Source organism: Cervus canadensis, chromosome 21 (genome assembly GCF_019320065.1).
Source record: "Cervus canadensis isolate Bull #8, Minnesota chromosome 21, ASM1932006v1, whole genome shotgun sequence".
Classification (NCBI taxonomy): domain Eukaryota; kingdom Metazoa; phylum Chordata; class Mammalia; order Artiodactyla; family Cervidae; genus Cervus; species Cervus canadensis.
This window is the reverse complement of record NC_057406.1, coordinates 10,590,556-10,616,297: the sequence shown is the minus strand read 5'-3', so window position 1 is coordinate 10,616,297 and position 25,742 is coordinate 10,590,556. Positions and strand designations below refer to the sequence as shown.

At 41.1% G+C, this 25,742-nt stretch overlaps 1 protein-coding gene, 1 non-coding gene and 1 pseudogene across 2 annotated transcripts in view; 2 read left to right on the top strand and 1 right to left on the bottom strand.

The window, feature by feature from the left end:
* The window catches only part of LOC122423776 (cat eye syndrome critical region protein 2), a 116,083-nt gene that overhangs the window by 35,826 nt on the left and 54,515 nt on the right, over positions 1 to 25,742 (top strand). The window lies entirely within an intron of this gene.
* On the bottom strand, positions 153 to 267 carry LOC122424171 (annotated as a pseudogene).
* LOC122424150 lies at positions 6,366 to 6,472 on the top strand. The gene has a single exon (XR_006264336.1). It is a non-coding gene; the product is annotated as a U6 spliceosomal RNA (small nuclear RNA).

Below are 25,742 nucleotides of genomic sequence, written 5' to 3'. Positions count from 1 at the left end.
TTAGAAGGTTCAGTATTCTGCCCTGCCTGTTTGGCCCTGAGTTTTCATTCAATATGCTGCTGCTTATTAGGTGAACTGCTTCCCTGCTATACATTTCTTTTTTTTTTTTTTCCTTTATTTCCACAGTCCAGTAATTTATTTTAAATTTGAGTAAAAATATGGAACGCTTCACGAATTTGCGTGTCATCCTTGCGCAGGGGCCATGCTAATATGCCAGTCTTCTCTGTATCGTTCCAATTTTAGTATATGTGCTGCCGAAGTGAGCACCCTGCTATACATTTCAAATAAAGACTTTGGAAACTTACAGAGTAATCCATATGTAAATTGGGACAGGACTGGCAATTTGGGTATAATTCACTGGAGCACAGGCAGTATGACAGGGCTTGTAATTTCCTTCATATTTTATATTGTTCCTCTAGAGAAATACCCGTAGACAGATACCGTTTTCTAAATGATTCCAGAGTAGTGCTTTACAGTGCCTATTCCACTAAGCCCTCGGTCTCTTCCGGTTATTTCATTGTGTTGTAAAACTTATGGTATTCAAGATAAAATTGTAATTCCCCTATAGAAATAATTCCGTATAGAAGGATACAAGGTACAAAGCTATTATTGTACAGTATCTGAAATCTCCCCTTTTGATATAAACTACAGAGAAGGGAAACAAATGTTTGTACGTTATAGTGGAAAAGAGAGATCGTCTTCTCCCAGATGTGCTTGCATGAAGTAGTGTTAATGTCACCTTTTAGTATCACGTGTGAACTATCTGGGGCTTCCCAGGTGGCCTTAGCAGTAAAGAACCCACCTGTCAGTGCTGGAGACTTTTAAGAGACCCAGGTTCAATCCCTGGATCGGGAAGATTCCGTGGCGCAGGGCATGGCAACCCACTCCAGTGTTCTTGCCTGGAGAATGTCATGGACAGAGGAAGGAGCCTGGCTGGTTACAGTTCACGGGGTTGCAAAGAGTTGGACACGACTGAGCGATTTTGCGTGCAGCATGTGAACTATCTGGGGCTGAAGTTGAAATGAGATAATGTAGTGGCCAAATGCATCTTGAACTCTTGGAAACAATAAGACCTATAATATAGTACATCAAAGTACAGTAAAAATCTTAAAATCTAGGATTTTGTATTCCAGAAAGTTCTGCTGGTATAGCATCTGTGTGCTAACCAATAGGCATAAAAAGAGGTTTTTACTGTAACAATATTTTGTTATGGATAGGCAGAGTGCATTAATTGAACTGTTTGGCTTGCTAGTAGGATTAACAAATTGTGATAGATCTTAGCTGAATGGGAGAGTATATTTCACTATTCATGATAAATTTACCATTTTATGTAATACAGTCTGGAAGTGATATACTGTATTCAGTTGTGATTATCTCAGTCTTTTGACGTTTTTATTTCATACATCATTTGTGTTCGCCTCAAATCAGTAGCAGAGGTGTAAAAATAGTGGATTGGGGTAACTTCCGTGATACCACCAGATAGCAGCACTAGTAAAGTGACTTGAATGAGGTGAAACCAGAAATGTGACCATTCAGGATTTCAGTATAGGTTATCTATATTGCCTGATGTACGTTTTTTTGTATTTAAAAATTTTAATTGAAATATAATTGATGTGCAGTGTTGTGTTTCTGCTGTGCAGTAGTGATTCAGTTATACATATACACACATTATTTAAAAAAATGTTTTCCATTGTGACTCATCATAGGATATTGAATATAGTTCTCTCTGCTATATATAGGACCTTGTAGAATATGGTATTAGTTTTTATATGTAAGGTTAATAGCTATTTCAATGGGAAAAGAAACTGGTACTTTATTCTGACTCATTAGATTGTTCTCCTGGTCGGCATTCACAGCCCTTCAGTATGCAGCACAGCTCTTGCACCAACCCATTCAGTAGATCCTCTTTTACAAGCCATTTCTGCAGTACTGAAGAATTCCTCTGTCTATATTTGTGGGTATTTCTTAATATAAGATGATAATCAACTGTTTTCAATAAAATCGTATGTGCATGCTATTGTATTATATATAGTTCATTTTCGTTACCCTACATTCTGCCATTGAAACGTCCACCGCACAGAGCAGAAGACAGAGGAGGTGTCAAGACAAGGAGGCGTCTGCTGTGGCAGCCCAGGCCTCACTGGACCAGCAGTCCTCCCGCCTTTGCTCTGAGCCTGCCTTGTTGGTGGGGAGGGCACCTCTTCCTGAGATGATGGTTGTGTTACAAGTGAGTCTGAATTTGGAGATGAAAAATGTTGACTTCAGCAATTTAATTTTATCTCTGTGCTTGGTTTATTCTGTAAATAATTTGAAGCTTTTAATCTATCAATCAATCATCCATCCATTTGTAGCATCTACTGAGAACCAACTTCCTTCTTCCATTTAAATTTTGTTCACTGGAGATTTGAGGCTTCATCCCTGCCTTCTGAGGCCAAGGTTTTCTAGTATACTGATCATGTCTGGGAAGAAACATTTTAGGAATGTTTTTACTATTTCCAGATCATTCCCATTCTGTGTTGGAGAGGCTGAAATGGTGAAATTATGAAGCCAGCAGTTAGTGCTAAGGGAGTTGAGTGCCCTGTTTACTGAAATACCTATGAACATACCCCCTTTAATAGTGATGAATTTCATGTAAAATATTTTAACCTAGGAAGCTAAGGATATGTTAGAGACATAGGTAAGTTAGAGACACAAAGAAAGGAGTAGTGATTTTTATATATTTATTTAGTGCTTTTCAAAATGATTACTAATACTGACTAGAATTACTAATACTGACTAGTCAAGCAATTTAGAATTGCTTGACTTTGTGAGTCAAGAAGATGGAGTGTATATCTTTTTAATTGTTTTCTTTTTCTAGACCTTTATTATTTCTTACTGATTTTTGTATTGGTTTACTTGGCTGTCAAATATTGATAAATATCTTCCCCTCAGTAATGCCCTGAGTGATAGAGTGGGTGAGGCAATGGAGGACTGCCTGGATTCAGATCTCAGTCATGCAGTGAATGGATGGATACTGTTTGTGTAATTTCTTCTCCAGTTTGGACCCTTAGATTGTTATAGTGCCTTTTTTTTTTTTTTTTTAAGTAATAAAGTACCAGTGATATCAGATGTGCACAATTGAGATTAGAGGGCTAGTCTTTTTATTTATTTATTTATTAGGGCTAGTCTTTTTAAAGTCTCTTGATATATAATGTAATATTGAAGTTGTCAGGTGTGTTCTTTCACAACAGAGGAACTTCTTTTAAGAATTTAAAATTGCTTCATCACGTAGGTTTGGTGAGTGTTTTGCCCATCCTTTTTCTTGAGGAAAAGACTTAATTTCTGATGGGCTTTCTTACATAAATTCAGCAAGTTTCTGTGCTATGAATTCAAATAGAGAGCACATTTAGATAAATTTAAATACTGACCAGCTACAACCATTGTTGTACCAATATGGCTACTATTTTGTTTTCTTCGAGGGTCACCTCTTGGTAATTAAGTTTCACTTTATAAAATTGGAAGTTTTCTGGATAGTACTTGGTTCTTGGAGAAGCAATAATGACTTTTAGTTCCAAGGAATTTTTTTTTTTTCAAGGAATATTTTTTGTAGCAATTTAATAACTTGTAGTTAGTGAAAGTATCATAGATTAATTCACCGGTCAAGTTTTGCAAAAAGTGAGGGAAAAATGTTAAGAAATCAGTGTATTTGCTACAGTCTCTGTTTAGGGCGAAAGGTAAATTGTGGCTTCCTGGAGTTTCCTTGGAAGTGGAACTTCTGGGTAGCCAATATTTTTGTATATTGCAGAGTTTACCACTGTTCATGAATTTATGGCCTAAACTTTGAATTTACTTACTTTGAGAAGAAATCTAAATAGAATGTATTTAACTTCCCAATCTTAAGAAAAAAAATCAATCCACTTTATTAAGTATACAGTTGCATTTCAACAGTTGTATACACCTGTGTAACCAGCACCCCAAATAAAATATCAACGATGGCATTTCCCTAAGAGTTTCTCCTGCCCCTTAGAGTGATATCAGCCCCCGCAAAACACACACACCAGGACCACGCAGTCACGGGGTGAGCATTAGAACCCTACAATATGCATTCTTTCCTTCACCCCCCACCTAGTGGGGGCATACTTTTATCTGGTCCCAGTAACTGCATTCTTTGGCCTTCTGCATGGCAGCACATGGTGAATCTCCTCTCTTCTCAGCACCTTATGCCTCTGCCCTAACTTTAGGGCACGTAGTTCCACGTGTAGGCTTGGGGGTGGGGACTCTGGTTCCAGCTTTCTAAAACAACTAGCTTTCTTTTAAAAAAAATTATTTATTTTTGTCTTTGCTGGGTCTTTATTGAGCGTAGGCTTTTTTTTCTCTTTTAGTTGCAGGGAGTGGGGGCTTCTCATTTCAAGAGTTTCAGTAGTTGCAGCACGCAGGCTCAGTAGTTTCAGCTCCCGGGCTCCAGAGCCACAGGCTCAGTAGTTGTGGCGAGAGGGCTTAGTTGCTCCATGGCCTATGGGATTTTCCTGGATCAGGGCTATAACCCGTGTCTCCTGCGCTGGCAGGCAGGTTCTTTACCAGGGAAGCCCAAACTAGCTTTTTAAAAGATTGTTTCTGGCTCTTCAGATCATGTCAGACTGGCTACTGGGCAACTCTGCTTTTTTTTGGCCTAAATTTAGCTGCAGTATATCTTCCATAGATCAGTCCTGTTAAACTGGTCAGACTTACAGTCGGGTGCTGTATGATAAATATCTGTTCTAGCAAAACGGTGAACATGAACGTGGATTTCCGGGCACGGATTCTGCTGGTGCGCCCCTACCTTTCTGTGTCCTACCCGTGACCCTGTCCCGGGGGTGCTGCGGCCATCATTCCATCTGTTGCTCTTCCGTTGCCCCCAGTTCTCCAAGAGGTTCTCTGAGCCGTCTCCTCCTCGCCCGTTCATCACGCTCTCACCCTCTCCCCTCGACGCCCAGCACGCTGCACCCAGTGCCCCTGTCTCTCAGGCGGTGATTGATTCCCTCTTCTTTCCTGCCAGCTCTCTCCCAGCAGGACCGCGCGGCAGATTGTGATGCTGGGGAAAGTCGGGTTCTGCCCTAAGCTCCCGTCACGCTGTGCAGAGAGGACGACGACAGCAAGCTTTATTGTCCCTGTGGGTGTGGCTGCAGTGTCTCTGTGGTTTTCAGAAGATGGCAATTACTGAAGACAATTACTCTTCCTATATAAGTCATAATAGTTATGGACGATCACCGCCACCATTTATATTTATTATTTAGCACAATTATGGTAACATACATCATTAAATGTATGTCAGATTAACTGTTATTTTGTTTGGCCAACACAGTAACTTCTGTGAATGCCGTGTTTCCTAGCTTGTTGCTCAGAAAGCCCTGGTGAAGATGGCAGCAGTGATGATCTTTGAATAGGATCATAACCCCCATCATTTATACATGTTTTTGGTAGCTTTCTGAAGGCTTTCTAAGAAACAAATGTAAGTGACTATTTACCGTATCTGTTAAATATACATTCTTTCTTGTATTCTTTTCCATTATGGTTTACTATAGGATATTGAACGTTATTCAGTTGAATATTTATTACAGGCTACTCCCTGTACAGTAGGACCTTGTTGTATATCCATCCTATACATGATAGTTTGTATCTGCATATCCCAAACTCCCAATCCTTCCCTTTCCCCAAACCCCTCCCTTGGCAGCCACAGGTCTGTTCTCTAGGTCTTTGAGTCTGTTTCTGTTTCATAGTTCACTTTTACCATATTTTAGATTCCACATATAAGTGATGTCATATGGTATTTTTCTTTCTCTTTCTGGCTTACTTTACTTAATATGATTATCTCTAGGTCCTTCTATGTTGCTGCAAATAATGCCAGGTTCTTAATACACTTTGTTTCATAGAGCTCTTAAAACTGCTCTGATTTAGGGAACATGGTTCTTTCTGTCATGGATCAGGAAGCTGAAGCTTCCGTTACTGAGTTGAACTGTTCTCTCCCAGTCTTGAGGCTCTTTGGTTTTGGCTGTTTCAGATGACGATAATGACACCCATCTTGCAGGGTTGTTGGCAGGATTACAACTAGTGCATGTGTGAAGCATCAGGCATAGCGCCTGACACTGAGATTATTACACAGACGTTTCCTGTTCTCAGTGAGTTGATGGTCTAGGTCCATGGCGTCCTAGTCTTTGCTCGAATCCGTTAATTTCTCAGGGAGGTTCATTCCTTCTTGAGCCTCAGTGTAAAATGATTTGTATATAGATGCTGAATAACTGCCACCAGTACTTTGCTTTTATACACTGCTATTCAACCTGAATTCAGTACACTAAAAAAAAGGTATTTCCATTTTGAATTATTGGAGCATTACTTTAAAATGAAAAATAGTGCTCACTTCGGCAGCACATATACTAAAATTGGAACGATACAGAGAAGATTAGCATGGCCCCTGCACAAGGATGACAGGCAAATTCGTGAAGCATTCCATATTTTTAAAAATTAAAAAATAAAATAACATAAGATGAAAAACAACCTTAACCGCAATTACAATCAAAAAATCTAGACTACACTTCCTGGTATTTTTTCAAAGACTTATTTCTTTCTGGTAACAGTTCATTGAGATATTCACAAACCACACAATTTGCCCTTTTAAAACATGCAATTTATTGGTTTTACTGTATCCACAGAACTGTGCAGCCATTACCGCAATCAATGCTAAAACATTTCCCACTACCGCTAACAGAAACTTCCGACTACTGGACAGTCACCTGCTACTCCCTTCTCCCACTCCATCCTCCAGAAACTTCTGTTCTCCTTCCTGTGTCTGGGTTTGCCAGTTTTAGACATTTCTGGAAAATGGAATAGTACAAAATGTGACATTTTGTGACTGGCTTCTTTTACTTAGGGGCCTCTGTGCTACACAGGTGTTAGTACTTCACTTCTTTGTTGCCAAGGAGTGTTCTGGTTTTTGGATACACCACATTTTGTTTATCCATTCATGAGCTGATAGGCATTTGAGTTGTTTTCACGTTGGGCCATTGTGAATAATGCTGCTATTATGAACATCATGTATAAAAGCCTTTGTGTGGATGTAGGTATTCATTTCTCCTGAAGAACTGCCAGACTTTTCCCAAGTGGCTGCACCATTTTATATTTCTACCAGCAGTGTGTGAGGGTTCCATCCTTCCCACTTCCTCAGTAACACCTGCTTTTGTCTGTCTTTTTGATTATAGCTTTCATAGACTTACATGTCGACCTAGATGCTCTGGGGACGTCTGCAAACATAGTGCCTGGTGTTTTCCCTGGTGCTTCTTTGCTACTCTGACTTTGGGGTGGGAAGCTTACGTATCATGGGAAACTGGAGGGTTCACTGATGGAGTGGTATCACTGGTTAAAGTCAATGTGTATGTGAAGGCTACATCTAAAAAGTTCTTAGAAATACTTACATGTAATTTGTGTCAGTAACAGTTGACAGCTTTTATAGGAATGCTGTTAGTGTAACGCCCAGGGTTTGGAAAAAGTTTATGTGGAGAACTGATGAAGGTATATAAAACTTGGTCAGTAACATATCAAATCATGTCTTGGTTTGGTCAGAAAAGTTGAAATTAAGACATCCTTCCCGTCATTTCATTGTTGTTGTTAACATTCACATATGATTGTATGCATTTTAAAGGAGGGGATATTTTTTCAAAGGAGGTGAAAATTGGTTCTTTCGGGTGGGGTGCCCTGAAGAGGAGAGTGGCTAACATCACCAGACCTGCTGCTCACCTTGGACAGGAGCACTGGAGCGGGCCTGTCCTCCTGCAGCCTGGGTCGCTGCTTACTGAGGTTGCCAAGCGGCATGTGACGGCTGGGATTCCCGCAGAGCCAGGTGGGCAACTTGCCGATGGAGTGATGGGTAGGCTGAGTTCCAGCTGGTGAACTGGGGGGTGTGTGTCTCTTCTGTAGCTGAATCAGCTGCAGCTAAATCTTGTCACAGACAACCATGGGGGGAGAGTTAGAGCTTCTGATTGTTCAAGAGGTGAGAGACCCAGACTTCTAAAAAAGTTATGCAACCAGTTAAACAAAACAATAAAACTGTGACCAAGCAAATATTTCTTCATGCTACCAGCTTATAATCTTGTATGTATCACAGGTCAGTTGACCCATAAACCTTTTTAAGTTATGTGATGAAGGTGGACAGCCCACACACAGGAATGCTGTTATTTACGAGCCTCAGACATTGGCAGCAAGATTGCAGGGTGAGGTAGAATTGCGGGATAGGGTTGTGCTTGGTGGGTTATTGGCTGCAGCTTGTCTGACGGTGAGATTCATGGTGCAGTGCCTCTTCTGTCTTTGCTACGTTTAGAAAGACTGGAGCCCCCTTTGACCTGTACAAAGCCTAAAAAGGCAGTTTTCTGGGGAATTAACAAGTGAGATTGGTTGCTGAACAAGTTTTTGTTTAATGCAATGGAAATTCTGGATGGATCATAAATACATTTAGCCTGAATTAGACTATCTGTTGCCTGGATTGCCTTCTACAAGACCCTAAGAAAATGAAACTATTGGGAGCAGGACCCCCCAGCTTAACCTGCTGAAATGGTTGTTTTCTCTGGTTGTCCTGGCCCCTAGACTATACAGTGTCTCTGACCATGAATTTGTATGTCAGATGCTCTGAAATATGTGGTAATAAATTAGATTTGGGGCCATCGTATATGAGTTATCAGTAATTCCTGAAGATGCTGGGCATCAGCAAAGATAAATCCCCTAATTTCACTTTCTTGGAATGCAGTTTGCAGTTACTTTTAATTATGCTTAGTTACAGTCAAAGCTGTTTGATAAGCTTTAGGTGGAGTTTGTATTCAGTGATGCAGCTTGCAGTATTTCATACTGCCTGTTTCTGGTTCATCAGGACACATTGGAGAGACTTGAAAAGACTCTAGTCAGTAAGATTCTTTACAGCTTCCTGTTTGTCCCCACCTTTGAGTTGTATCTTTGTAAATGTGCTTGATTGCCTTTCATCAGATGCTTAGGCTATGTTCCTTTTGAGTGAGTTAATTACGCTTTGGGTAACTGATTTTGAAAACCCATGTTTGAACCACTGCTAATTCTGAAGCTCTTCTCTCAGGTGGAGGTACCTCCTACACCTGCTTCTCAGGCTGACTGAGTTTTCTCCACACAGGGCAGTCATCAGGCAGGAGAGGTTGTGTTAATAGTCCTGCATGCACTCTAGAGGAAGGGAAGGAGGAGGGTTTAAGTGTTGGATCCCCTTGTGAGCTCCCCCTGGTTCTGTTTTAGGGTAATTAATTAGTTTCCTTGGCTTGAGCTGAACTTTGGGCTCTGTGTTCTGTTTTTTAGCTCCTAATCATCAGCAGCCTTTAGGCACAGGCAGGGTGGGGGTGGGGTTTTTATTTCGGGGGTGGAGTTTATATTTCAGGTCATCCCCAAATGAATGAAGTAACCAGAGTACAGTGCTTTTTTAAGCTTGGCCTTGAGGCTGGAAAATGGGCCACAGAAGGTGAAAACTTTGCCCTTAGAATCCTGGTGCCTTGTGTGATCTCTTGGTGTACCCTGAGGACTTCAGTTACTGGGCATTGGGTGGGCTGTGAGTGTTTGCTTCCAGGTTCTCTGGTGGATTGTTTGTGTGATAAGGTGGTCTTGCTTCTCTCTGCCACTCTGCCTCCCTTCCGGCTCCCCTCCCCCTCGGCCTCCTAAATGAGGTACATCCCCCTCTGCTCCCAGACGTCTCCATCTCCCCGTTCCGACAGAGCCATCATTTATCAAGTTGTTTCACGCGTTGTCGGGAGGGGGGCCCTGGGGACTCGAGTTTGTTTCGTCCCTTTGTTGTAGCTCCACAGGATGGGCCAGCTTAGTCTCCAGCCAACTGCTGAGCATTGCTGGCCTCCAGGAGCAAATGTTAAAGGGGCCTCCTTTCATCTGCGTGCTGCTGCCTCAGTCTTGGTTTAAATTCCAGCTTCTTGGAACTGTAATCACCCTGTACACACACACTTTTCTGAATATATATGGCATCATGAGAGTCTTCTTTCAGTACTTTTCTTCCCCCCACCCCAGTCACTGAGAACCTGGAGATAGATTTTTCTTCTCTTTCTTTCTTTGTTATTCCTTGTTCATTTTCTGTTCTTTCTTCTTCATGATCTCACCTTTTTCTTAGTGGTAGGTTATTATAGATAGATTTATTTAGTAAGGGGAGTTCCTGCTTTTATCAGACATAGTCTTCTTAGGTGTAAGATACCCGGGTGTCTTTTTTCCTGATGTCACACTGTTCACTATCAGAAATATATAGATGGTATAGGGTTAAAAAAACTTTTAAAATTTGTCAGCCTTGAAAGTGCAAGAAGAGTATTTACTGCATGTTACTAGGGGTTATGCATGTTTTCCAAAGTGTCTAAGAAAGTAGAAGGAAAATTGTACTTAGACTCAAGGATGTGGTGAGAGCATTAACCCGTCTTCATTGACCATAGCAATGAAACATGGATGCTATTCAGTGTAATTTAATAGTTTAAAAGGACAGTGTTTATTTTGTGGGGTAGGAGAAGTTAGACTGTAATGTTACAGGGTTATGAGAATTTTTTTCTGTGATCTTGGGGTATTTCCCTCCAGTATTTTACTAAGAAGACTTTGACATATAGACAGAGGTTGAAAGGATTATACATTATATTTTGGGCTTAGTTTTTTTTCCTTTACTAAGTTGAATAAAACACATAGTAGTCTCACAGTGCAGTGTAAAGTTATGCTTGGAAGCAAAATAACAAGAGGAAAAAGCACCCCAGATGACATATGTCTCCTACAATTTGAGTTCTAAAATGATCCTGTTGTCTTGTGTTTATTGTAGATAAGCTGAGCCCAGAACCTAAAGCTGTATGTATTGCTGGTTATCAAGTTCAGTGGGAAGTGTTCCCCCTCCTCATCAGATTCTTTAAGGTGAAAATGCTTAGACACCTTGATCAGATTTGTTAACTGAAGAATAATTTATAAGCAGTAAGTGTCTTGAGTGCTCTGTGTTCATGCCTGTATATAAAGAATCTCTAAAACAATTTATTGATTTTTTTTTTTAAGACATCAAATTGAACCCCAAATGTTTCCCATATGGAATGCCCTTACTATTGGGATACTTCTCAGCTATAAAACTGTGGTGTACTGATTCTGATTTTTTTTTTTTAAACAATGAAAATTAATAAAATCACATATTGCTAATAAAAGGAATTTTTCCTCTTTAAAATAACAATTTTTTTTTTTTGGCCATGCTGCATGACATGCGGAATCCCAGTTCTCCAACCAGGAATGGAACCCGTGCCCCCTGCATGCTCAGTGGTTGAGCGTGGAGTATCAACCACAGGACTGCCAGGGAATTCTGGGATTTTTCTTTTATAGCAATACTATTAAAATATCATAATATTTGGTTACATTTCTAAATAAGAATATGAAAGCTTGAGGACCTTGCATTCATTCTGAAAGTTTAGTAGGTACTGTTTGCGAGATACTGTTTTATGCAGTATGTCAATGAATGAAACAAATAAAAATCCTTTGGAGCTTAACTTCTGGAGGTGGACAGGACAGGAGACATACCAGGCACTCCATTTTCTTGACATTTTATAGCACCCATTGGTGACTTTTTTTTTTTTTTTAGTAAAGGGCCAGACACTGTCTCTTGCAGTAACATGACCTTGGGCAAGACTATGTTTCAATAAAACTTTGTATTTCTTTATGGTAGCAAGTGGCAGACTGTACTTTGTTGGCCCCTGTTCTAACATGTAAAAGACAAACATTAGATCATAGAAGTTTAAAAAAGTTGTGTAACAAAAGATATCATTAAGTCAGTGGACATACAAGAAATTTAAGAACAAAATATTGGCAAACTAGGTGACCAAAGAGTCAGTATCCCAGTGGGGGCATGGGGATACTGTTCATGGGGACACTGTTCATGGGGATACTGTTCATGGGGATACACTGTGCATGGGCATGGGCATGAACAGTGGGCATGGGCATGGAGAAGTAAGCCACAGATGAACAAGTATAAATGGCCAGGAAATATCTGAAAAGGTGCCGTTCTGACTGGCAGAAATGATACAGACAGAAAATAGCAAGGAGGGATAAGAAGGCCTTAAATGATCAGTGCAAAAAAATAGAGGAAAACAATAGAATGGGAAAGGCTAGAGATCAAGGAAACATTTCATGCAGGAATGGGCATGATAAGGACAGAAATGGTAAGGACCTGGCAGAAGTAGAAGAGTTTAAGAAGTATACAAGTATGCAAGAAGTATACAACAGAAGAACTATGCAAAAAAGGTCTTAGTGCCCCAGATAACTGCAGTGGTGTGCTCACTCATCTAGAGCCAGACATCCTGGCGTTTGAAAGTGGGCCTTAGGAGGCATTACTACAAACAAAGCTAGTGGAGGTGGTGGAATTCCAGGTGAGCTATTTAAAATCCTAAAAGATAATGCTGTTAAAGTGTGGCACTCAATATATAAATTTGGAAAACTCAGCAGTGGCCACAGGACTGCAAAAGGTCAGTTTCCTTTCCAGTCCCAAAGAAGGGCAGTACCAAAGAATGTTCCAACTACTGTATGTTTGCACTCATTTCACATGCTAGCAGGGTTATGCTCAAGATCCATCAAGCTGGGCTTCAGCAGTACGTGAACCAGGAACTTCAGATGTACAAGCTGGATTTAGAAAAGGCAGAGGAACCAGAGATCAAATTGCTGACTTCCGTTGGATCATGGAGAAAGCAAGGGAGTTCCAGAAAAACATCTGTTTCATTGACTACACTAAAGCCTTTGATTTTGTGGATCATAACAAACTATGGAAAATTCTTAGAGAGATGGGAATGCCAGACCACCTGACCAGTCTCCTGAGAAACTTGTATGTGGGTCAAGAAGCAACATCACTTTGCAAGTTACGTCTGGTCAAAGCTATGGTTTTTCCAGAAGTCATGTGTGCATGTGAGCCTTGGACCATAAAGAAGGCTGAGCACCAAAGAATTGATCCTTTTGAATTGTGATGCTAGAATAGACTCTTGAGAGTCTCTTGGACAGCTAGGAGATCAAACCAGTCAATCCAAAAGGAAATCAACCCTAAATATTCATTGGGAGGACTGATGCTGAAGCTCCAATATTTTGGTACCCTGATGCGAAGAGCTGACTCATTGGAAAAGAAAGCCCCTGATGCTGGGAAGGATTGAGGGCAGGAGGAGACGGGGGGCGGGGGGGGGCAGTAGAAGATGAGATGTTAGATAGCATCATTTATTCAATGGACGTGAGTTTGAGCAAACTCTGGGAAATAGTGGAGGACAGAGGAGCCTGGTGTGCTGCAGTCCATGGGGTCACAAAGAGTTGGATACGCATTAACAAGCGAATAACAACAAAAATCTTCCTGGAAGAGAAAAGGGTACTGTTAAGTACATTGCTGTTGGGAAATGGTATTGATACTGCCTTTTTGGAAAATAATCTTACATTTTAGTAAAATTAAAACATAGACACACAAACTCTCTCTGTTGCAGAGTGGTTTCTCGTTGATTTTGGGGGTTGGGGAGTTAGTGATAGTTCATTGTGGCTTTCTTTTTTTTTCTTTCAGTTTTTAAAATTGTCATAAAATATACATAACATGAAAGTGTATCATTCTAACTACTTATAAAGTGTTACAGTGTATTGGTATGAAGTACATTCATAACATGAATCTGTTGCCACCATCCATCTCCAGAACCCTTCTTCTTTTGAAATAGAAACTCATACCTGTTCAGTTAGTCCCCCTTCCTCTTACCCCAGCCCTGGGTAACCACCATTCTCTTTATGTGTCTCTGATTTTGACTGTTCTGAATACCTCACATAAGTGAAATCTTTTTGTGGTGGGCTTATTTCACTTTGCATAATGCTTACTCCTTGGAAGGAAAGTTAAGACCAACCTAGACAGCAAATTAAAAAGCAGAGACATTACTTTGCCAACAAAGGTCCGGCTAGTCAAGGCTATGGTTTTTCCAGTGGTCATGTATGGGTGTGAGAGTTGGACTATAAAGAAAGCTGAGCGCCAAAGAATTGATGCTTTTGAACTGTGGTGTTGGAGAAGACTCTTTTGCATCCCTTGGACTGCAAGGAGATCCATCCAGTCCATCCTAAAAGGAGATCAGTCCTGGGTGTTCATTGGAAGGACTGATGCTGAAGCTGAAACTCCAATACTTTGGCCACCTGATGCGAAGAGCTGACTCATTTGAAAAGACCCTGATGCTGGGAAAGACTGAGGGCAGGAGGAGAAGGGGATGACAGAAGATGCCATGTTTGGATGGCATCATTGACTTGATGGACATGGGTTTGGGTGGACTCAGGGAGTTGGTGATGGACAGGGAGGCCTGGTGTGCTGCGGTTCATGGGGTTGTAAAGAGTTGGACACGACTGAGGGACTGAACTGAATGCTCTCAGGGTTCATCTATGTTGTAGAATGTCATATATTTCTCTTTTAAGGCTGAATAATATTCCATTGTATCTCTAGACTTTTCTATTTTTATTTTGGTATCTATGCAGCATGCACGATCTCAGTTCCCCTGCCAAGGATGGCACCCTGCCCCCCTGCAGTGGAAACATAGAGTCTTAACCTCTGGGCTACCAGGAAAGTCCCTAAACTACATTTTAAAAAATCAGTCCATCCATTGATGGACACTAGATTTGCTTCCACGTTTCAGCTATTGTGAACTATACTGTTGTTAACCGAGTTGCACCCAATATCTCTTTGAGACCCTGCTTTCAATTCTTTGGGGTATAAACCCAGATGTGAAAGTGCTAAACATACGGTTAATTTTTAATTTTTGAGGACCCACCTTTGCATGGTGGTTGTTCCGTTTTACATTCTTACCAGTAGTGTACGAAAGGCTTTAACTTCTCTACATTCTTGCTAACACTTTTTTCCCCCGTAGTAGCCTTCCTGATGGATGTGAGGCGATGCCGCATTGCAGTTTTGATTTTTCTTCCCTCACTATAAGTAATACTCAGGATTTTGTCCTATGCTTATCGGCCATTTGTATCTTTGGAGAAATATCGATTCAAGTCCTTTGCCCATTCTTTTTAAAAATCAGTATTTTTTTAAAAAATTTATTTCTTTTTGGCTGTGCTGGATCTTCATTGCTGCATGGGCATTTCTCTACTTGTGGTGCACAAGCTTTTTGTGGCAGTGGCTTCTTTTCCTGCCGAGCACAGGCTGTAGGGCGTGTGGGCTTCAGTAGTTGTAGCCCTTGGGATCAGTCGTTGGCATCTCCCGGGCTCCAGAGTACAAGCTCAGTAGTTGGGCTGTGTAGGCTCAGTTGCTCCAAGGCATGTGGGATCTTCATGGATCAGGGATCTAACCCCGGTCTCTTGCTTTGACAGGTGTATTCTTTACCACTCACCCACCAGGAAAGCCCTGCCCATCTTTTAATTTTATTGTTTTTTTTTGTTGTTGTTGAGTTTTATGAGCTCTCTATATATTGTGGATATTAATCCTATAGTGGATGTATGATTTACAAATAGTCCATTTTGTAAGTTGCCTCTTTACTCTGTTGATGTCTTTTGATGTGCAAAATATTTAATTTTTTGGGAAGTCTACTTTTGCTGCCTGTGATATCCAGGAAATCACTGCCAGGTTCAAATTCATGAATATTTTGCCCCATGTTCTCTCCTAAGAATTTTATAGTTTTAGATCTCACATTTAGATTTTTGATTCATTTTGAATGAACTTTTGTGTGTGTGATGTTACACGCTGGGTCCGTTCTGCCCAGCTTGTGACCTGCCTGTTCAGCATGGCCTCACAGACGCACCGGTGAAGGTCTAACTTCTCTCATTTGGTTGGTTTTTTTCAATGTGATTATCCAGTTTCCCCACCACTAGTTGTTGGAAAGACTGTTCTTGTCAAGGTCATTTGACCATATGTGCAAACATTTATTTCTGGGCACTCTATTCCTTTGGCCTATATGTTTTGGTTACTGTAGCATTGTAGTAAGTTTTGTAATGAAGATGTGAGAGTGCTCCACTTTTGTTCTTTTCAAGTTTGCTGTGGCTATTTGGGTCCCCTTGAGAATCCATGTAAATTTTATGATGGATTCTTCTCTTTCTACAAAAGACATGTGAGGTTTTGATAGATTACAGTGACTGTGTGGTAGTATTGACATCTTCACAATATTAAGTCTTTTAATCAGTGAACATGGGATGTGTTTCCATTTATTTATGCCTTTAACTTCATTCACAATGTTCTGTAGTTTTTATTTATTGGATCAATACAAATCTTTCATCTCCTTGATTAATTCCTAAGTATTTCTGTTTTGATGCTCATGTAAATGGAATTATTTTTGTATTTAAAAAATGTTTTCATGTATATAGAAATGCAGCTGGGTTTTTTGTTTTGTTTTGTTTTTGCAGCTGAGTTTTTTTTTTTTTTTTGCAGCTGAGTTTTATGTGTTGAGTTTGTATCCTCTTTTCTGAATTTGTTTGTTAATTCTAACAGTTTTTTATTATTACCTTTAGGATTTTCTACATATGAGATGATATAATCTATGAACAGAGATAATTTTATTACTTCTTTCTAATTGGGTGGCATTTGTTTCTTTTTCTTTCTCATTGCTCTGTGTAAAACATCCAGTATGTGTTGAATAGCAGTGCTTGAAGTGGGCATCCTTGCCTTGTTCCTGATTTTAGAGGAAACTCTTTCATTCTGTTAGCACTGCTGAGATTTTAGCCCACAGTGGAAAACAATAGCAAGACCTTATGAACAAGAAAGTGAAGTGTGACATGGTTCTAAGTAGCAAAAAATGGAAACCAAAATGAACAAGAAGTCCATCTGTAGCAGAGTGAATGAACATTACATGTTATATCATGGTCTGTTAGGTAGCCTTTCGAAGAATGAGTTGGAGCTCTACCTGTCGACGTGGAGGAATTTGTACAAGATAATGCGGAAAGCAGTGTGTAGAGAAGTATGGGTGATGTTCATCAGTTAAGAAAAAGCCAGCCCTCATAACTTTTGTGTAATCTGCATTCATATTTGTATCAACCATATATGTGACTTCATGTGCATTAAGAAAAGCAAGAAAGGATGAAGTATTACTGATGTAGAAGATAAACAAGGAGGAAGAAAGATTGCATTTATGAAACACCTAGAATGAATAGTATGATTGCCTTTTGAGTTTATATAAACTGTGTTTTCATATGTATGCATGTACGTACATAGTCATTTATAGCATTTTGTAAAAAGGATGAACAAACACCATTGCTCAGGCATTCCAATCCTCATGATTTATCAAAGGGCTTCCTTGCACCTGAACTTGATGTCCTCAGGTACACGTGCCTTGTTACGTTTCTGGTTACTTGTCCCATTTGCCCCAGTGACTGAAAAACTGAACTCTCTTTCTGTTTTAATGGCACAAAACTGAAAATGCCTCAGAAGTGATGATTCTCTAGGTCGTACCTCTAGTACCTGAGGAAGCCACGCTTGAGTTGAATCCACATCTGTCCTGTTCTATCCCGCCACCCCCCCTGCCCCCGTTCATGCTCGCTCTGCTTGTTGACCCCTTGGGCCTCTTGATTATTGAATATGGTACCTGATCTGGTGGGGCTTCCCAGGTGGTTCAGAGGTACAGAATCTGCCTGCCAGTTCAGGAGACAGGGGTTCCACCTCTGGGTCAGGAAAGATCCTCCGGTGAAGGTAATTGCCACCTGCTCAAGTATTCTTGCCTGGGAAATTGCATGGATAGAGGAGCCTGGTGGACTACAGTCCACGGGGGTCACAAAAGAGACAAACAGAACTTAGAGACTAAATAACAACAGCAACGTGATCCGGTACAGAATGTAGTCTTCCTTGGGGAGAAATGGAAGGGAATGGTACATAACAAAGAGTGGTAAGAAAACATTTTTTTATTTCAGTTGTCTCTCAAAAGATTTATTAGGAATGAAATCCTACCCCGCTCCGCCAGTCTGGGACTGAGAAGCCAAGACTGGCTATAGCTTCTGTCAATCCTTAAACATTAATTCCCAGGGCTAGATTGAGCCAGGTAGATTTTTATGCACTTTAGCTAGTCTTCCTTGGCCACTGTCTGCTACAAAACAGAGCTGCTCACCGTGACGTTTGTACAGCCATTGGAGACTTAACCTGTGTTGTGTGGAACATTTATTTGGTAAATTGATGTGCAAGAAGGTAGTGCAGTATATCTGCGGGTGACCATGTTTCTCACTGCAGTCTCACTCAGGGTTGTCGGGTCTGATAACAGGCGACGTGTGCTGGGGCAGCAAAAGCTGGCTGGCTGTTGTTGGAGGTCTTGAATGGTGCTGGATGAATTAGACATTTCTTGCTGGCAGGAGTATGGTAGAAGGTAGAAGGCATCTAAGTGTGCTTAGATGATCATTTTAATACATGAACCACATAGTTTTATTCTAGTTTATGAAATGACTTTTGTGCCATAGTAGGCTTTTTAAAAACCACTTACCCTTATTTATATGGAGAAGGACATGGCAACCCACTCCAGTGTTCTTGCCTGGAAAATTCCATGGACAAAGGAACCTCATGGGCTAGGGTCCATGAGGTTGCAAAGAGTTGGACACAATTCAGTGCGCGCGCACATACACACACCCTTATTTGTATAGAATAACATATATTCAAACCTGATGAAACCTTTTTAAAAAAGTGTTGTCTGGGGTGCTTCACTCGAGGTTTAATAATTTACCTGTATCTTACTCCATGACACCACTCCCACCCTGATCCTATTTTGGAAAGAGCCCTATGTTGTTTTTTAATAAGTGCCCTCAAGAGATGTTCAGGTCCATAGACCATACATGGAGGTATACTTCTCTAAAACATTGCTTAAATTAATGTCTTTATGTTTTGTTATGAACGTTCTGAAAAGAAGAGTAATGAGTTTGATGATGTGGTCTCAGACTGTAACCCAGAGTTTTAAACTAGAGAGACAAAAGTGACTTGACAGTCATAGAACTTAATTACTGCAGTACGGGTGCTAAACCCCAACTTTTTCAATAACGCTTCCAGTGTTTTTAGTACAGTAATGAAAACTGTCTCAATATTCATTTTAATAATTTTTGTTCACAAAAGTACCATTTTCTTGTTTCAGAAGTGTGGAATAATCTATCAGTATATGAGCCTGCTATTTCGGCCACTTTGATAGGCAAAAATGGAACTACTCTTTTTTTTTTCCTTTAGAACTTGGGATGAGTGGCAGCAGCTCTTTTTATGCCGTTTCTTCTTTTATGCCATTTCAGATTGGGTTTAACGTGCTCCGTCTCTACCAGAGGCCACTTGTGCTCTGTCACAGTGTTTCACTTACTGGATGTTGGTCTTCACTACACTCTACTCACGGGTCATGTCGGGCTGTTTGAATTTTCTTTTGTGGATAGAATGCTTAGAAAGACTGTGTTTTGATATTGTTAGCTTTTATTATTTAAATTGAGTGTGTGGTGTTAAATTGAGTGTGTTTTCCAGAAAATGAGCCAGTTATGCCAGAATCATTTACTGATTAATGTTTTTTCTGTTACTTGAAATGTTGTTAGGTTGATACATGTCTCTTCCATTATTTTAGGGTCTGTTCTTAGGCCAGCACTGCAGTGATTGAATTGTAACTTTATATGGGAAGTATTAACATTGTAGGATATTTACCTGTTACTGTTCTTTGCATAGGATAGTCATATTTTCATGTGTGAATTTATTAATAGAAATTTTAAATAGTGTGTTTAGAAATTACCAGGAAATGATTCCATAGAACCATTCAAATTTTGGCTTAATGATGGAATAAGTAATAATTGGGAGAATTTGCTCATGTTTTGTTCAGGTGGATTTTTATTTTTCAACTTGGGGAAAAAACCCTTTTCTTACTTTAAAGAGCCTTTTCCCTATTCTTTATTTGGGCCCATTTAATTGTGATCCAGCCTTGCTTTGACATATTCCTTTGTCTGCATGTCTCAGCTCCTGTTTTTCAGCCTGTTTTCTTAAAAACTGAAACCTCTGACCCAGGCATTCTAGAAATCCTTATATTTGCAGTAAATGAAAACAACAAAGCGGGTCGGCAGTTGCACATCAGGTTAGAGTCGTGTGCTTTTAGGTTAGTTCTACATACTTAATCTTTCCACTTGATAGTATTCCACAGGGTGATTTCACTATTAAAATTCTTCTTAGCTGTAACTTGTTAGTAATTGTAATCATATTTTAAATGATTTTATTATTTTTGAAATTAATCTTGAAAGAAAGAAAGAAAAGGCAGAGTCCCTTTAAGCAGTAAGAATCCTGTGAGAGCCTAGGAGGATGGATGATGGAAAGGTACCCACAGGGAGGGGGAAAAGGTCATCATCACTCCCAGGTGTTAATTCCTGTACCATTTTCCTGGTATATGAAAAGGTACTCAACATCAGTAATCATCAGGGAAATGCAAATCAAAATCACAGTTAGGTGTCATCTCACACCTGTCAAAATGGCTTGTTAGCAAAAAGACAAATGATAGCTAGTGCTGGTGAGGACACGGAGAAAAGAGAATCCTTGTGCACTGTTGGTGGGAATATAAGCTAGTACAGACTCTATGGAAAAGAGTATGGAGGTTCCTCAAGAAATTCAAAACACAATTACCATATAATCCAGAGGAAGTCATCATCTTGAAGAGATACCTGTTTTCCTATGTTCATTACAGCATTATGGAAACAGCCTGAGGGTCTGTTATTGGGTAAGTGGATCAAGAAGATGTGGTCTGTATGTACATTCAGTTAAATATTATTCAGCCTTTAAAGAGAAGGAAATCCTGCCATTTGCAGCAACATGGATGAACCCAGAGGGCATTATGCTGAGTGAAATAAGCCAGACACAGGAGAAATGCTACATAATCTCACTTATGTGTGGATTTAAATGGAACTTCTAGAGACAGAGTAGACGACTTGTTGCTGAAAGTAGGGGGAGTGGAGAGAGGCTGGTGAAAGGGCATAAACTTCCAGTTATAAGAGGAATGAGATCTGAGGATGGTGACTGTAGTTGGCAACAGTATTGTATGAGATTTTCTGGAAAGTAGAATTAAAATTTCTCCCCACCCCCAAGAGGGGTGTAAATACGTGGGGTAACAGATGTGTTAATGAGTGGATGGTGGTGATCTTTTCATGGTGTCTATGTGTATCAAATTATACTTTTAAGTATCTTGGATTTTTTGTCAGTTATATCTCGAGCTGAAAAAGATAGTTTTTAATGGAAAAAAGTGATACATGATCTCAATTTCTTAACATTGAAACAGTACAGAAGTCTGTGCAATGAAAAGATCTCATTAACTGCTGGTCATATGTATGTTTCCAAAAGTACTGGCTGTGTACCTCACCATTCCTTGTGTGTACACGTCCCTCTTCCTCGTAAGTTACTGTGTCTGTTTGATTTCTCCAACCTCTAATCCAATGTTATCCACTGTAGAAAATGTCACCATTTACTGAAGTTTTGCCTACACCCAGATCCCTTTATCTTCTTAGTCTCCTGCTTCTTTTATGCCTTCTACATTTCCTGCCTTCCAGCCCTTCTGTTAGTTTGACTGAGCATGGATCTGGAATATCTGCCCTTCTTTCCCTCCCTTGACCTGCTGCTGCTCTAGGCCAGCCACCGTCATCCCAGGTCTGGATCATCGTCGTTCGCTTCTAACCAGTCTCTAGTGCACGTGCCACCAGCAGCTGGAGTAATAAATCCAGGCTGTCACTTTGCTGCTTAAGAGCTTCCTGTTCATTGTCACAGAAGATAGACTCTTCGTGTCTCAGTTTACCAGGCTGACTTCATCCTGCATTTCAGGTCTACTCCTGCATTGCAGCTCCTCAGAGCTTTTCAGCCGTGGCTTCACTTGCCTGGAAAGCCCTCACTTGTGTCTTCTGTGTGGCTGGCTGCTTTCCATCCTTTTGGTCTCAGGTCAGGCGTCTTCTCAACTTGGCCACTGGTTCCAGCTGTCCTCCTGCTGCCCAGATATTTCCAGTGAGTGCTGAGTGAGGGACGCAGCAGTGGAGGGGGATGAGACGGTGGGAGTGGAGAGTGCAGCACGGCGTCCACCACGTGGCCAGAGCTCAGTGTGAGCACGCCAACACTGCCGTCACTGGTGAAGCACTAATGCCAAAGAAGCTGAAGGTGAATGGTTCTTTGAAGACCTACAGGACCTTCTAGAACTAACACCAGAAAAAAAAGTTCTTTTCATCATAAGGGACTGGAATGCAAGTACCCGGAGTAACGGAATTTGGCCTTGGAGTACAAAATGAAGCAGGGTAAAGGCTAACAGTTTTACCAAGATAATGCATGCACTGGTCAAAGCAAAAACTGTCTTCCAACAACACAAGAGATGACTCTACATATGGATATCACCAGGTGGTCAATACCAAAATCAGATTGATTATATTCTTCACAGCTGAAGACGGAGAAGCTCTATACAGTCAGGAAAAAAAAAAAAAGCCAGGAACTGACTGTGGCTTAGATCATGAACTCCTTATTGTAAACTTCAGACTTAAATTGAAAAAGGTAGAGAAAACCCTTAGGCCATTCAAGTATGAACTATGGATGGAGGTTCGTAACATTGTACAGGAGGAGGTGATCAAAACCATTTCCAGGAAAAATGCAAGAAGGCAAAATGATTGTCTGAGGTGCCCTTACAGATAGCTGAGAAAAGAAGAGAAGTGGAAGAGAAGGAAAAGGAGAAGAGGAAAGATAACCCCATCGGAATACAGATTTCTAGAGAATAGCAAGGAGAGATAAGAAAGCCTTCCTAAGTGAACAATGCAAAGAAATAGAGGAAAATAAGAGAGTAGGAAAGACTAGTGATCCCTTCAAGAAAATTAGAGATACTAAGGGAACATTTCATGCAAAGATGGGCACAATAAAGGACAGAAATGGTATGGACCTAACAGAAGCAGAAGATATTAAGAAGAGGTGGCATGAATACACAGAAGAACTATTCAAAAAAGATCTTCATGACCCTGATAACCATGATGGTGTGTGATCACTCACCTAGAGCCCGACATCCTGGAATGCGAAGTCAAGTGGGCCTTAGGAGGCATCACTATGAACAAAGCTAGTGAAGGTGATGGAATTCCAGCTGATCTATTTCAAATCCTAAAAGATGATGCTGTTAAAGTGCTGCACTCTATGCCAGTGTTTGTTCAATCTTCTTACTGTTCGGTAAGTGAGAAGATCAGTATTCATAGCTTGGATGATGATGTTGGATTTCAGAGACGAACTTAGTACTAGTGGCTTTTAGTAACTACAACTTAGACGAGTGTGAAACAGCCAGCTTCTGACATGTCCCAGTGGTCCTTGTCCCCTCCCAGTCTGAATCTGGCTGATGCGCAGAGCCTGTGGAATCCAGTGGGAGGGGCGTGTGCCTTCGGAGGCTGGGACAGAACGGCCTCAGCCTTGGTCTCCTGGCTCACGTGTTACACAGCGCGAGGACACTCTGGCAGTCGTGTGAAGACCCCTGTAGGAGGGACCGATTGGCTCACGCAGTGCCTGCCATGGATGTGAGCACGGGGAGTGTGGATGGTCCTTAGCTGATGGAACCCTGGCCAGCATCTGACCACACACGAGAGCCCTGAGGCCAGGCAGCTCCAAGTTCCCCACTCACCGAGGGCGGGGTGAGAAAGAACATAGTGGTTGTTGTCTTAAGCCGCTAAGTGTTGTGGGACTGTGGTTCACAGCAGCAGGATGACTGGTCAAGAGTGATCTGCGATGAGCCTCACAGCTCACACCCACGTTGTAGACCAGAGTGCAGGTGCAGGGTGTCAGGACAGACAGTCCAGCTGAAAAGTGGATCTCACTGCCAAGCAGGAGCCAGCGGGTCTGTTTGTACCAGAGGAGGCCGCCAGGCTTGCTGATGCACATCCCTGTGGGAAACGGCTTTACCCTCTGCTCAGGAGCCTGTCACCTGTGACACCTTCAGTTTACACTTGTAACCTGGAGTCTCACTTTGTCCTTGAGAGGGGGCCTGATTTAGAAGCTCAGTTTTCTGGCCCTTTTTATTTAAGTGTGAAGCTTCTAGTTTCTACGTCCGGACGGAGACACTTAGATGTTGTGGAGTCTGTCATTTGCCGGCTACTTTTAGGGCATCAGAGGGCAGACAGACTGAAACCACAATCACAGATAACTAGCCAACCTGATAACACTGACCACAGCTTGTCTAACTCAGTGAAACTAAGCCATGCCGTGTGGGGCCACACAAGACAGCTGGGTCATGGTGGAGAGGTCTGACAGACTGTGGCCCACTGGAGAAGGGAATGACAAACCACTTCAGTATTCTTGCCTTGAGAACCCCATGAACAGTATGAAAAGGCAAAAAGATAGGATACTGAAAGATGAACTCCCCAGGTCAATAGGTGCCCAATATGCTACTGGAGATCAGAGGATAAATAACTCCAGAAAGAATGAAGGGATGGAGCCAAAGCAAAAACGACACCCAGTTGTGGATGTGACTGGTGATAGAAGCAAGATCCGATGCTATAAAGAGCAATATTGCACAGGAACCTGGAATGTTAGGTCCATGAATCAAGGCAAATTGGAAGTGGTCAAACAAGAGATGGCAAGAGTGAACGTCAACATTCTAGGAATCAGCGAACTAAGATGGACTGGAATGGGTGAATTTAACTCAGATGACCATTATATCTATACTGTGGGCAGGAATCCCTTAGAAGAAATGGAGTAGCCATCATGGTCAACAAAAGAGTCCGAAATGCGGTACTTGTATGCAGTTTCAAAATGACAGAATGATCTCTGTTCATTTTCAAGGCAAACCATTCAATATCACGGTAATCCAGGTCTATGCCCCGACCAGTAATGCTGAAGAAGCTGAAGTTGAAGGGTTCTGTGAAGACCTACAAGATGTCTTAGAACTAACACCTAAAAAAGATGTCTTTTTCATTATAGGGGACTGAAATGCAAAAGTAGGAAGTCAAGAAATACCTGTAGTAACAGGCAAATTTGGCCTTGGAATACAGAATGAAGCAGGGCAAAGGCTAATAGAGTTTTGCCAAGAGAACGCATTGGTCACAGCAAACACCCTCTTCCAACAACACAAGAGAAGACTCTACACATGGACATCACCAGATGGTCAACACCGAAATCAGATTGATTATATTCTTTGCAGCCAAAGATGGAAAACCTGTATATAGTCAGCAAAAACAAGACCGGGAGCTGACTGTGGCTCAGATCATGAACTCCTTATTCCCAAATTCAGACTGAAGAAAGTGGGGAAAACCGCTAGACCATTCAGGTATGACCTAAATCAAATCCCTTGTGATTATACAGTGGAAGTGAGAAATAGATTTAAGGAACTAGATCTGATAGAGTGCCTGATGAATTATGGACGGAGGTTCATGACATTGTACAGGAGACAGGGAGCAAGACCATCCCCGAGAAAAAGAAATGCAAGAAAGCAAAATGGCTGTCTGAAGAGGCCTTACAAATAGCCGTGAAAAGAAGGGAAGCTAAAAGAAAAGCAAAGGAGAAAAGGAAAGATATACCCATTTGAATGCAGAGTTCCAAAGAATAGCAAGGAGAGATAAGAAAGCCTTCCTCAGTGATCAGTGCAAAGAAAGAGGAAAACAATAGAATGGGAAAGACTAGTGATCTCTTCAAGAGAATTAGAGATACCAAGGGAACATTTCATGCACAGATGGGCTCAATAAAGGACAGAAATGGTATGGACCTAACAGAAGCCTAAGATACTAAGAAGAGGTGGCAAGAATACACAGAAGAACTATACAAAAAAGATCTTAATGACCCAGATAACCGCAATGGTGTGATCACTCACCTAGAGCCAGACATC